Source organism: Lepisosteus oculatus, unplaced genomic scaffold (genome assembly GCF_040954835.1).
Source record: "Lepisosteus oculatus isolate fLepOcu1 unplaced genomic scaffold, fLepOcu1.hap2 HAP2_SCAFFOLD_111, whole genome shotgun sequence".
Taxonomy (NCBI): Eukaryota; Metazoa; Chordata; class Actinopteri; order Semionotiformes; family Lepisosteidae; genus Lepisosteus; species Lepisosteus oculatus.
Window position 1 is genome coordinate 4,055 of NW_027167662.1, and position 13,798 is coordinate 17,852.

The window sequence follows — 13,798 nt, forward strand, 5'->3', positions numbered from 1 at the left end:
ACTATGACCTCGGTTTTACATCTCATCCAAAAGACAGCGCCCTTTTACAACACAGCTTCTCCGTCACTATATTGGGAGATTGGGACCCGCACAGACCTCAGGGTGAGCGCCTCCCTGCTGGCCCCATTAACACCACTTCCAGCTGGAAGCTTTGTTTTTCCCTGTAGCTCACCCTCATCCAGGTACTGACCTGGCTCACACCTGCTTAGCTTCAGTGGGTTTTCAGTTGCGAGTTGCAAAAGTTGGGATGCAAGTGATGGAGCCGTTCGCTGCAAAAGCCACTGCATTGGCCAGGAATCGAAACCAAGCCTCCTGCGTGGCAGGCGAGAGTTCTAACAATGAACCACCAATGGTCAATGCCTGTACCTTCAAAAAAGACGCTTTTTTGGTGCTGTGTGCAAAAAGCGTCGACATCTACTTCCAGCTGCAAAATGCCATCCGCGGACGCTGTGAATTTATTTATTTAGACACCGCTCAGAATCCCCTGTAAGATTCTCCTTCAATTCCGTTTTGCAGTGCTTTAGCTCTTTCAAAAGGCTTTGCTTTGCTAGTCACAATCCAAGGCTTGTGACAGCATTTGAAAACACTTGCCACTGCGTTGGCCGGGAATCGAACCCAGGTCAACTGCTTGGAAGGTAGCTATGCTCACCACTATACCACCAACACATGCCCGGGGAGCCCTCCAGGACACCACCAGAGAATGCTCACGATTTCAGAAGCTGTCTCCGGGACGTGCTGGTTCCACACATCCTGAATAAATCATGTTATTGTTAGTTGCTGTAGCTAGACGTTCAAATGAGTTTCATGGCCAGATGAACTGTTTCCTCAAGTGGTATAGTATTGCAGTAAGACAGCACGATGCCTGCAAGACTATGTCACGCTAAACGCCACAGATTGTGTTTGTCCGATCGTGTCAGTCGTCCTGCAGCCACGGGAAGTGGGACACAAACATGCTGCAATGCTTTCAAGACATTAGGATTTGTTTGTGCAACATCCGAGAAGAGTACTTGTGGCTTGAATGTGACTGAGCAAGGTGTTTAAAGACAGAGACTGAAAACTGTTAAAGGATGAGTCAAAGTAACGTCTAATCGGATTAGTTTCCTTAGAGCTGGTTCAGAGTTTGCTCAAGAGTTTACCTTTCACAGATGCGCAAAGAAGAATGTTGGGGGTGCACGCTTCAAGGCGCCTTACAGCTGTAGGGAGTGATTTCAGACGATTCGTGGCGTGTGCTCATTCCCATATACCGTACGCCCCGGGGTGCAGTGCTAGGATGACGTACAATACCGCTTGGGCACGTAACGGCGTTATATGCAAGTGCGGGACGTGAGGGTTTTGCGTTTGTTCGTTTTGTTTTGCTCTGCTTTGCTTTGTTTTGCTTTCCATCGCGTTGGTAAGAGCGTAAATAAAAAGGCGATTCCTGTGTCGACCACTAATGTAAGAGCTATTTCAAGTGCGCCGTGGTGCGGCTTTTCAAATGCTTAACAGGATGACTTCGCATGCACGTGTGCTTTCATGCAGTCGTGTGTGCAACCATGTCTGCTTATGTGCAAACGGGCGTGGTTTCATGTATGCAAAAAACTTTCCTGGGCTCTTCTGAAGCACATAAAATTATTTGGAGATATACATTTGTCTTGTTTTCCTCTTAGGCTCTAGAATTGATAACTTTTTTTTAGGATTCTAGCTTTCTCCCCTTGCAGGCATCGGGCACAGAGGACCTCATGGTTTTCCTAAAAATCTTTTTTTTTGTGTTCCTTGTTGTTCCAAACTTAATTTTAATCACTTTTAATTAGATATTTTATTAAAAATAGTGCAAAAAATGACTAATTTTACTAAAAATAATGTAATATAAAACTGATGTTTTTAACTTTATTGTAGTGTTTTAGAAACTACTATGTCTTCAAAAATGGTTATTTTTCACTCCTAGGAATGAAAGCTGTTGTTATATGATGTTTATTTTCAAATTTTGAAAAAATCTAAGGATTCTAGCTTTCTCCCCTTGCAGGCATTGGACACAGAGAACTTCATGGTTTTCCTAAAAATCATTTGTTATGTTCCCTGGTGTTCCAAACTTAGTTTTAATCAATTTTAATTTGTTATTATGTTAAAAACAGGGTAATAAGTTTCTAATTGGACTATAAATAATGTCATATTGTCTGCTATAAAACTGATGTTTTCATCTCCATTGTAGAGATTCTAGAATCAACTAATAGAGAATTAAAATAAAAAAGGGCATAAGAAGAGATTACCAACAACGACCACAAGATGGAGATGTTGTCTAGACATGTGGAGGGGTGAACCACTTGGAACTGAATGTTACAAAGACAAAGGAACTGGTGGTAGATTTCAGGAGGAAAAAGGTCAAACCTACTCCTGTCTACATCCATGGGAGTGGCGTGGAGATGGTGGACTCGTACAAGTACCTGGGAGTGCACATCGACGATAGACTGGAATGGTCTAAGAACATCGAGGCCATCTATAAGAACGGACAGAGCCGACTTTACTTCTTGAGGAGGCTCAGGTCCTTCAATGTGTGTAGTAAGATGCTACACATGTTTTATCAGTCGGTGGTAGCGAGTGCCATTTTCTACGCAGTGGTGTGCTGGGGCTCTGGGATTAGAGCAGTAGATTCCAAAAGGCTGAACAAGCTCATCAGGAGAGCGAGCTCTGTCATTGGGTCTGACCTGGACCCCTTGGAGGTAGTGGCTGAGAGGAGAATGATGTCCAAACTGGAGGCCATCATGGACAACTTCTCCCATCCCCTCTATGACAGGCTTGCAGGAATGAAGAGCACGTTCAGCAATAGACTGATTCACCCACGGTGCGACAGGGAGCGCTACAGGAGGTCATTCTTGCCGTCTGCCATAAGACTGTACAACGCATCCACCTTGCGTCTTGGCAGAGGCAACAGCGACAGTGACCTGTTTCTGGACTAAACGCATATACACATATACTGCTACATCTGTTCTCTTTCTTTTTCTTTTTCTTTTTCCCGCTTACAACCACTTTTGTGCAATATATGCCAGGGACCTGTGCAATACATTTATATTTATATTTATATCTATGGTTACATCTATATTTATATTCATACGTGTGATACGATTTTCTGTGTACTGTTCTGTTCTAGTTTCCTCTTGTGTGTCCGGACTGTGAGTAACTCTTGTATTGTATTGTATGTATTGTACTATTAGTATATAATTCGTTACACTGTGGCTGTGTTGTGTGTGTTAAGCTGCTGTTGCACTGCAATTTCCCTCACGGGATCAATAAAGTATCTATCTATCTATCTACATTACCAATAACGACCACAAGATGGAGATATTGTCCAAAGAGGCAAGAAGGGCAAAGCCGCGATAAGGAGATTGCTGTCAGAATGCACATCCGGATCCCAAACAGAATCTCTAGTAAAATATGATCATTTGTGAAACAGGCAAATGAGTGTCAGCTACAATATGATTGCTACATATCTGCATTTGTTGGTTTTTAAGGAGTAAGAGTGCAGGCGGTTTAAACCTGCGATCCAGTGTGTTGAAGTATTTCACAACACTACCCCTAGCACATCAGGAAATAAATCCTCATAATGATTATTGCCCTGGGCATGTACCAAAAAATCAGTGAGCATATACATATATCGCTGTGTTGAAGCTAGAGACACAGAATAAGTGCAAACACATCCTAAATACAGTGTTCCTGCACCTTGACCTCATCCAGAATGTATCGTTTTTTGAAAGCGATTGCTGTCAGAATGCACAACTGAATCCCAAACAGAATCTCTAGTCAAATATGATCATTTGTGAAACAGGCAAATGAGTCTCTCAGGTGCCCATTGCTCATTTTCAGACACATTTATGCAATACTTTCACCATGCGTTGAGCAATAGGGATTAAAGATACCAGAGGTAAGGTTTAAAAGTGATTCTGAGGTGCAACACATCAGCGAAACAGCTAGGCATCTGAAATGCGGGGTTTGAGAGCCCTTCAGGGAACACCGTACCCTAAAGGTACCAGAAGTCCACTAGTATAAGCATTAAGTCACTGTCAGCCCTGTTGCAATGTGATTGCTACATATCTTCATTTCTTTGGTTTTTAAGGAGTAAGAGTGCAGGGGGTCTAAATCTGCGATCCAGTGTGTTGAAGTATTTCACAACACTACCTGTAGCCCGTCTGGAAATAAATCCTCATTCTGATTATTGACCTGGGCATGTACCAATAAATCACTGAGTATATATATATATCACTGTGTTGAAGCTAGAGACCTGTATGTAATAATATGATGCTAAAATGTTATTTTCACATGTAAGAAAACCGGCTCAGGGACGCCAAATATGTAATGTTGCCATAGCAAAATTAAATGTAGTGGCTCTCTGAAGGCACCAGTTCTGTAGGGTTTGGGCATTTACTGAGACAATTATTAATTGTAGCAGTAAATCACAAAGTTGATTCTTTTGATGGCTTTAGAATCCAACCATGTGACATAACTCAAACAACGCGCACACACAGGTACTAATACACGAGGATACATTTATTAATACATAAAATATGCATGTAAACCTAACAGATCTTATCGAGAGGGTTATCAGAATACAAAAGATATATATTCAGTCAGTTATGAAGTGTTACACATATCAAGAGGACATACGTTCAGTATATCATTCATTAAGACCGTTTCGTTAATGAACTTGGTTATAACTTCTACATTAGATACTCAAACAAGTACATAACTCTTAGGAATTAAATTGATATCAACTGGTTGGGATAACAATTGAATTCTCGAGCTGTAATGCATTGAAGTTGAATACTCATCCAATCTTTGGGGATTCAGATCTTCCTGCGGGCACAAAGAAACAGTTGCAGGCTGTTGCTGTCCAATCCGCGCTCTCTGGCTCCGTGCCAGGCTGTGCTGTGCGGCTTGCGACGCTGCGCTGCTGATGCTCACTGTGGGCTTTAACTAGCAAAGTTTGTGCACAGGAGAAAAGATGACTGTGGGTCCCAGCAAGTCAGGAAGAGGACCGGTTCGTTTCTGATGAAGAGCTAGTTCTGAATAGTGATTCAGCTGTCCACAGTTCCGACCTGTTCACGAGGCCTGCTGCTGGTGCTAACCTCGGGTGGATCCTCTGGTTATTCTCTGGCAACCTCCGCTCTAGACTCTTAGAACAAAGGAAAGTTCTGGCACTCAGACACACTGGCCGTTCCGTGGTTGTCCGGGCTGAGTCTCAGGATGGTCAGGAGGCGCGCTGCGAGAATGTCCTGCCCTTGGGAGCCTTCTGCTCCTGGGCCGCCCTGCCCTGGAATTCTCCTTTGAATTCCCTTTAGAATTGTCCACAGAATCCTCTGAATCCTCCCTTCTGAATCTTACTGAATCTCACAGGCTCTCTGTGTTGCCTGTTTTTACCTGGAGGAACTTCAGCTCATTGATTGGCTGAAAGTTCCATGGGCATCAGAGTCCCACGTGGGTTACTCGGCCCTACCAGTCCCTGATTGATTGATCAAGGTGAGATATGAGTCACTTAGTCCTGACACTTAGTAATGCAGTCCAGATGTCCAACTGGCACTCCCTAGACAGATAGGCGCCAATGGATGACCATTGATCATGATAGCCAGGCTTAGCTAAGTGCATCCCCCTTTGGGAGCTGTCCTAGGACCTTAAATCACCCTGCATGAATAGTCTCTCTATGGCTGCACCACAGAGATGAACAGAGAAATGGGGCCTCATTTGGGAAGGCTCAGAACACTTAATTCTGCCTTATTAATAAGCCTCGCCGCTACACACATATATTAATATAATAAATGATTGCTTATGCTTTATAAACAAATCTAATTAAAATAAAAGCTTAAGTTTTGTATTTATCTTGTACCATAGAACATGATTTTCTTTGTATTTCAATCCCACAAAGTGTCCAAATGACGCACTACATGATATAAGGAAGATTATCACATGCATATCGGTATTATCTTTCTTACGAAAATGCATTCCTTTCATTACCTTTTACTTTTTAAAATGAACTCAAATTGTGTATAATGTAATAATTTAAGTAGAATAGATTCTAATAATATAATGATCCAGTGTGTTGCACTACTTCACTGCTTCACTGCTCTATGCCGTCTGGAAATAAATCCTCAGACTGCTTACTGCCCTGGGCATGTACCAATGAATTACAGGAGCACATCTATTTCTCACTGCGTTGAAGCAGGAGACACACAGTCTCTGCAAACACATCCTAAATACAGTGTTCCAGCACCTTTGACCTCATCCAGAACGTATCATTTCTTGAAAGGGATTGCTGTCCGAATGCACATCTGAATCCCAAACAGAATCTCTAGTAAAATACGATCATTTGTGAAACAGGCAAATGACTGTCTCAGGGGCCCATTCCTCATTGTCAGACATATGTATGCAATGCTTTCACCGTGCATTGAGCAATAGGGATTAAAAACACAGCAGGTAAGGTTAGATGTCATGTTCTATGATCATTTCTTTCAGCATTAGGGACTAAATATACTAAACGTATGATACTAAAATGTTATTTTCACATATATTAATGTAATAAATGATTGCTTATGCTTTATAAATAAATCTAATTAAAATAAAAGCTTAAGTTTTGTATTTATCTTGTCCCATAGAACATGATTTTCTTTGTATTTCAAGCCCACAAAGTGTCCTTTGATCTCTATTCTGTGGTAATCCACGATGACCCCGTTCTTCAGGTGATTCATCATGTCCTCCCTCGCCTGTTGAGAGGCCACCTGATCTCTTCTGCCGTGGCGTGCTTCATACACGCCCTCTTGAAGTGAGCAGGAAGCTGATCAAAAGTATTCAGGCACATCTTGCACACCAGGGGAATAAGACTGATTTCTTAAATTATCCTTAAAATTCTCTCTCATAGTTTGAGCATAATGATTTTATTGCATTTATATAAGAATTGCTCATTGCTCCTAAATAAATAATGGTTTCATAAAAAAATGAACACTTACTTGGTCTCAGTCACAGACTTTCCAATAGAAGCCATTGTGGAGTTCAGCAACTGCAGGTCCTAGAAGTGGGGAAGGAATTTTAAAAGAGAAATTGAATTACAATACAGAAGGAATGGCTGAGGGTTCACTGAAATGTATAAATATACAAATTCCAAAGACTGAGTCCATATAGAAACAACTACTTTTCATTTTCAGTATAAGAAAAAAAAAACTATCTTCCAAAGCATCATAAAATTGTCCCTTCTTCCAGACCCTACTTCTCTCTTGTAGTAGTACAGCAGACCTTTCCAGGTGAGCAGATCACAGAGTCCGAAATGAGCTTCCTCCATCAAGCAAAGTACCTGAACATGACTCTGTCTTCATAAAAGCGCCCCTGTAATAAAGAAATTAAATCCAAAATCAAGAGGGCAGTTGCCTACTGAAATACAAGAAGTCATCAATTTTAACCTAGCAACACATTAAAGGCTGCATCTATACAAGTGCGATTCTAGAAATGCTCACCAGATTACGTTTTAAGAAGGAACTGCGCCTCAGGTTCCGCCGAGATCTTAACTCGGATGGCAGGATTCAGAGTCCGGAGTGTGGACTGATGGCGAACGGAGGGTCCACATACTGTGGATCCCTCAGTGATCTTCCGCGTATTCAAACCGCCAGCGTGTGACTCCCCTGTCCCTGTGACCTCATTGCTCTGCTCTCTCCTCTGTGCAGCCGAGCCCGACTCACGGTAAAGTGAAAAAAAAGATGCCCTCAACGTGAGATTTACTCTGGAGCGAGGATAGATGTTACCTTTTTATCATTTAACAGGATGTATGTGATGTGGCGACTAGGTTCAATTTTGTATCCTCTTTAAAAGATTAAGGACTGGGGTGAGCGTGATTTACCACCCTTTCAGCTAAGAACCCGACTTGCGCACCGTTTAAGCTGCATAGACTCGGTCGTTTAACTCTTCTCCGTTAGCAGGGTTAAGGTTAAAGAAAAAAAAATAGCTGACTCCTTTTTTTTGCCAGCCGCTAGCGCTGATTAGCAAGGCTTGTATTTCATGTTTTGCAAGTTGCATCCATTTTAAGAAAAACAAGTCGCGTTAAAGACAGGAAATGAATACTTGCATTTGATTAAGTTTAGCCGTAGGCTGGGATCTCCTGTTTACTAGACAGGCGCTTTAACCAACTAAGCCACGGCGCCCCGGGAGTGTTGTCCTTTTGCAGCCACTTGGACACACCACTCAGACACATCTGCATTCGGTGTGTGCTCCGCCTGCTCGCTGAGCAAGTTGCCACCTTTACATACAATAGCAACATCGACACCAAGAGAAAGGATGACAAATGGCTTTTATCTGGAACTTTTCATGTCCAAGGAGCTCAATGTGCTTTCTGTGTACAACAGGGCCACTGAACTCCACACTGGCCACTGAACCACAGCAGTGGCTTGCTGGCTTGACATCTCCCAAGGAAAATGTTGAAATCACATGTGGAACAGGAAAATGACCCTCGAGTACGTGGGGAAAAAAAGAAAAAGATCATCTGGAGCGCGCCAACCCATGTCCGGACAGCCCAGTTTCGTCAACAAGGTGGCTGAGTGGTTAAGGTGATGGACTACTAATCCATTGTGCTCTGCAGGCATGGGTTTGAATCCCATTCTCATTGCTCTCCATGTCTGACACGTGTGCCTGTTCGACATCGGCCCTCCTGTTGTTTGCTCCGGTGCTAGAGCCGTACATTTTCTAGCAGTGGCTGAACATGGTATAGTAGGCCAACGTCGGTATCGAGCAGTGACAGTAACAGTACTTACTGCGCCCCATAAGAAATCGTTTGTCCCTGTTCAAAAGAGATTGTGCAATGTCCTGCGGCGTTCGTAAAGCAAACCTTTGACAGTTTGAAAAGAGGAATTTATTCTGCTTCCTGTGCGTGCAGTAGTTACAAAGTTGAACGTCTTTACACGATCTGCTGCAGTTTTCAGTGGGCGGGCTTTGTCAGATGGCTTGAAAAAACGCACTGTGTTTCGGCTCGGGAAACATCATGAGCAGTGTCCTGCATGTTTTCTGTGTATAGCTGTCTTTTAACGCATACAGAATTCATTCGAAATCATTGATTTCTCCAATTAACAAGGGTCCCTTTTTGAACCTGCCAGAAGCATTCTTTCAATGTAACAGATTTACTCCGGGGAAAGGCAGCATGACATTGAGAGTAGCTCAAGCTTTCAGCACCCGTATCGGACTGCGTGTATGCAGACACCGCTCAGAATCCCCTGTAAGATTCTCCCTCAATTCCGTTTTTCAGTGCTTTAGCTCTTTCAAAAGACTTCGCTTTGCTAGTCACAATCCAAGGCTCATGACAGCATTTGAAAACATTCGCCACTGCGTTGGCCGGGAATCGAACCCGGGTCAACTGCTTGGAAGGCAGCTATGCTCACCACTATACCACCAACGCACACCCACAGGAAGCCTGCAGGACACCACCAGAGAATGCTTTTTTAATTTTTTTTATTAAACAGAATTTACAAATACAAATACAACAAGAGGATCAGAGTCATGTACAAGAGAAAAAAAACGCAGCAGAAAAAAGCATTTAACTACCAGAGGTAATTAAGTAATTATGTGATCAAATTGTATATTTTACACGTATCATATTTTCCTTGCTTTAATATTTCTCAATTATTTATAAACTTTAGTTTCAACATGCATGCGTTTCCTGTAAAAAATAAAACTCAGCACACAGTTTTTCTTTTAACAACATTTCGAGTACCTCTGGCATTCATGAAAAAGACATACACAAAAGCAAATAACTAACTCTAAGACTGTCTAAACTATTGAGTTTTTCAAAGAACCAGAACTATAACAGTCCTTAACACTTAACTACACCATTCCAAACTAACACTAAAGAAACACTAGTATATACTGGTATAACAAATATAACCAAACATAATCATTAACTGAGCAGTCACTGGGAGCAAATCTCCTTCCCGTCCACAAAGGCCCTCGCTCCCACAAAGTAGGCTCTCCTCCCCTCTCTTCTGGCAGCTTCAACCTGGGGCCACAGCTGGTTCCTGGTGCTCCTGTCCGCGGCAGACAGGTCCTCTGCAAACCTCAGTTTGTTCCCATTCAAATACTCATTCCCCCTCGCCGCTCGCCACAGCATGTCCCTCGCCGTCCTCTTGGTGAACTGTATTATAATCGATCTGGGGCGCACTTGCCCAGACATGTTCGCTCTCCCGAGCCTGTGAACAAAGTCAATGGCCGATATTACGTCCTCCTGGTCCGGCAGGGTCCTTTTACAGATACCCTTCACTGTTGCAACAAGGTCCTTATCACGTTCCTCTTTAACTCCAAATAATTTTAAATTCCATCATCGACGGTATCTATCTACATCGTTCACTTTCAATTCAAGTTCTTTAATATGCTTTTCTTGTTTGGTATTTACTTGTTTAAGAACTTTTACTTCACTCTTTAAGTCTTCAACCTCTTTAAACACACAGTCCATGGACTTTTTAAGACTTTCGATTGCGACTGTATTAGATCGAATCATTTCCTTCAGCTCACCCAAGCTCTGTGCCATCATGTTGAAGATGTTGGTCTGGAGCTCCTCCAGCGTCAGGTCGCCCCTTCCTCTCTTGGCTGCCGGGGTTTTCACAGGTGTGCTGGGCAGGGACTCCGGCTCTTCCTCTGGCAGCTGAGTCTCACTTGGGCTGCGAACGCTCGCGTACGAGCGCATCTCCAGCACTCTTTCCACGTCCCCTCCAGCTGCTTCACTTTTCCCTTTAGTTGCCATCAATTTTCTTGTAGTGCTATACATATACGATTGAGGTTTCTTAGACTTCTCCTTCGAAGACCCAGCACTCTCTTTTCTTTTCCCAGTGTTACTCATATCGAAATTCTTAAACCTAAAAAAAATCGTTTTTTTTTCTTTCAATTATAACTGAAGTTTAAACAAGTAGTGTTAAGTCCTTATTTTTCTGTAGTCAAAAAAAGCAAAAATTAACATTCAGGTCATGAAAAACTCAAAAAAAAATCCTCAACCACTAAACTTTACCTCCCACCTGAGCGCCATCTTGAACGCCCCTACCACCAGAGAATGCTCACGATTTCGGAAGCTGTCTCCGGGACGTGCTGATTCCACACATCCTGAATAAATCATGATATTGTTAGTTGCTGTAGCTAGACGTTCAAATGAGTTTCATGGCCAGATGGACTGTTTCCTCCAGCGGTATAGTATTGCAGTGAGACAGCACGATGCCTGCAAGACTATGTCACGCTAAACGCCACAGATTGTGTTTGTCCGTTCATGTCAGTCATCCTGCAGCCACGGGAAGTGGGACACAAACATGCCGCAATGCTTTCAAGACGTTAGGATTTGTTTGTGCAACATCCGAGAAGAGTACTTGTGGCTTGAATGTGAACTGTACATGCCCGCCCCCTTTCCTCTGTAGTGCATGAGTTCCTCCCAGCATGCCCTTCGTCATTGTTCTGTCATCTTGTATTTAAAGGGTTGTATTTCTGCTGCTGAAAAGAATCAACGGCTTTCTTTGTTCCCAACGGAGCCCTTGTCTGTCATGAAATTCTTCAAAACCTCAAGCTAGAAGAAGACGACAAATATGAAGCGTTACAGCAACGACATGCCATGAGACAATTGATAACGATTTCCATAGGATCCCCGCGGTTGCCTGGCAACCGTCAGCTTTGCGCAGTGGCAGTATCGTAGCCTGTGAGGTTTAGCCGAGGCGGGATTATTGCTAGTTGAAAACTTTTCCCAATATCCCGCTTCCGCCGGTTTGCAATACAATCGGCGAAAGCAATTTTTGACAGTCTCGTTAGAGACTGAGCAAGGTGTTTAAAGACAGATTTGGTCACGGTGACATCATGGTAGAAAGAAGCGAGCTTGTTCCCAGTGGGCATTGATTCGTCGAATATACGTATATTTACGGTGAAATTACGGCTATACGTATATATACGTCGCCTCGAAGTATAATCAACGTCGAATTGCAACCGTAAAATTGACGACATTAACAAACGCATATATAACGTCGAAAACACATCTAACACAGTGCCTGAGGCTTTTTACTGTATGTATCGTGTGTGCCGCAACTAGGAGTATACGGCACTCTGCACAGTGTACGAAGTAAATTATTTTCGCAGCAATTAATTTACACGTGTATAATAAATATAGTAAATATAATAAATTAATTACTGCGAAAATAATTTACTTCGTACACTGTGCAGAGTGCCGTATACTCCTACTTGCGGCACACACGATACATACAGTAAAAAGCCTCAGGCACTGTGTTAGATGTTTTTTCGACGTTATATATGCGTTTATTCATGTCGTCGATTTTACGGTTGCAATTCGACGTTGATTATACGTCGAGGCGACGTATATATACGTATAGCCGTAATTTCGCCGTAAATATACGTATATTCGACGAATCAATGCCCACAGCTTGGCATACAAGGGTTTTGCTGAGGGGGTCTTGCCACCTGCCTGAAAAAAAACAGTAAAATGTTTGAGTGCCTATAGAGTTTCTATTTTTATTTTCTTGACAAAAGTCCCCCATCAGTGCGCGGTGCCCGAGGAAAAATCTGTAGGGGGGCGTCTGAAATTCTGAGGGGGGAGTGATATTTCGGTTGAAACGGAGCTGTACGGTGCAGCTACCCAAATGAAATCTCGCAGCTATACCATTGATTAGTGCTTCATGATAGAAGATAACGACTAGCAATCTGGTATTTGCGATGAAGTTCAGTTTCACATTTTTCGTCACTCTCAAGGTTTGTATTGCCTGGAGCGAAAAGTACCATAAGCGTTCATTTTTGCAGCTACATGGACGTTCTGAATCGTTAAGAAAAAAATGTTGTAAAACCAACAGAAAGCACAGACTGCTATAACTAGTCCTAGTTATATAACGATTTTAAGTATAATGATAAACTACTGCAAGGAATCGGTCCACCTGAGCAAACAGGATCGTAATGTTGACACTCAATAATATGTGCAGTTCCTGGACGGATAGCCCTCCTGCCCATCAAACAGACTGAGTGACTGTTCGTGTCATTTAGTGTTGTCTGACCATTGACAAAGTACAACTATTTTTTTAGGGTGCAAATTAAGTTAGGTAAAACTTTTTGCCCAAAACTGAAGGGGCGACATTCCCCCCTCCCCCCGTGATGCCAGGCCTGTCCCCATCCTATTCCATAATGTCATTATATATAATACCATACAACAGTGACCGATCCTTACTTATTGCATGCGTTAAAATTGCACATCAGCTCATAGCAGCGATGTATTATCAATGTTAAATTTCAACCATAATATCGACAACATTAATAAACGCATACGTTGAGAAAATATCGAACCCAGCATATTTTCCGGTTATATACCACAATGCATTGCTAGTATTCGTTGGTCACCATTTTGGACACGTTTTTCAAACGTAGAAGTATATCCGAAAATATCTCAGCAATCCTCTTTTGACGAGTAAGTATGAACAATAATAATACTATCTGAATACATACAGATCTTTCTTAATATTATTTTGATTAAAATAGTATGTGAATAAGCAAAAAAATGGCACATAAAATAGTGTGAATGGGGAAGATGACACAAAATCGTTTTGCCGTTTCTCTTATTCTTATTCTATGTTGTACTTTCAAACTTTGGGTACTCTTTAATTAGGACAGACTTTATTGCTCAACTGCTATGATGCAAGCCAAATTTTATACATTTATTTCAGCTTTGAGCTTAGTAAACCGTTCATTTTTTAGATTATACTAAAGAAAATATTAATCATCAATTATTTGGGAAGTAATATTATATAATTTTCTCCTAGCTGCGGTGCTGAAGTCCCAC

The 13,798-nt window shown here is 42.2% G+C and overlaps 4 non-coding genes across 4 annotated transcripts; 2 read left to right on the forward strand and 2 right to left on the reverse strand.

Moving 5' to 3' along the window:
• Positions 1-594: 594 nt before the first annotated feature.
• On the reverse strand, positions 595-666 carry trnag-ucc (transfer RNA glycine (anticodon UCC)). The gene has a single exon. It is a non-coding gene; the product is annotated as a tRNA-Gly (tRNA).
• A 7,863-nt stretch (positions 667-8,529) lies between these two features.
• trnas-acu (transfer RNA serine (anticodon ACU)) lies at positions 8,530-8,611 on the forward strand. Its single transcript has one exon. It is a non-coding gene; the product is annotated as a tRNA-Ser (tRNA).
• Positions 8,612-9,322: 711 nt separating this feature from the next.
• trnag-ucc (transfer RNA glycine (anticodon UCC)) lies at positions 9,323-9,394 on the reverse strand. The gene has a single exon. It is a non-coding gene; the product is annotated as a tRNA-Gly (tRNA).
• A 2,242-nt stretch (positions 9,395-11,636) lies between these two features.
• Positions 11,637-11,778, forward strand: LOC138226053 (U4 spliceosomal RNA). The gene has a single exon (XR_011184375.1). It is a non-coding gene; the product is annotated as a U4 spliceosomal RNA (small nuclear RNA).
• The last annotated feature ends 2,020 nt before the right edge of the window (positions 11,779-13,798 follow it).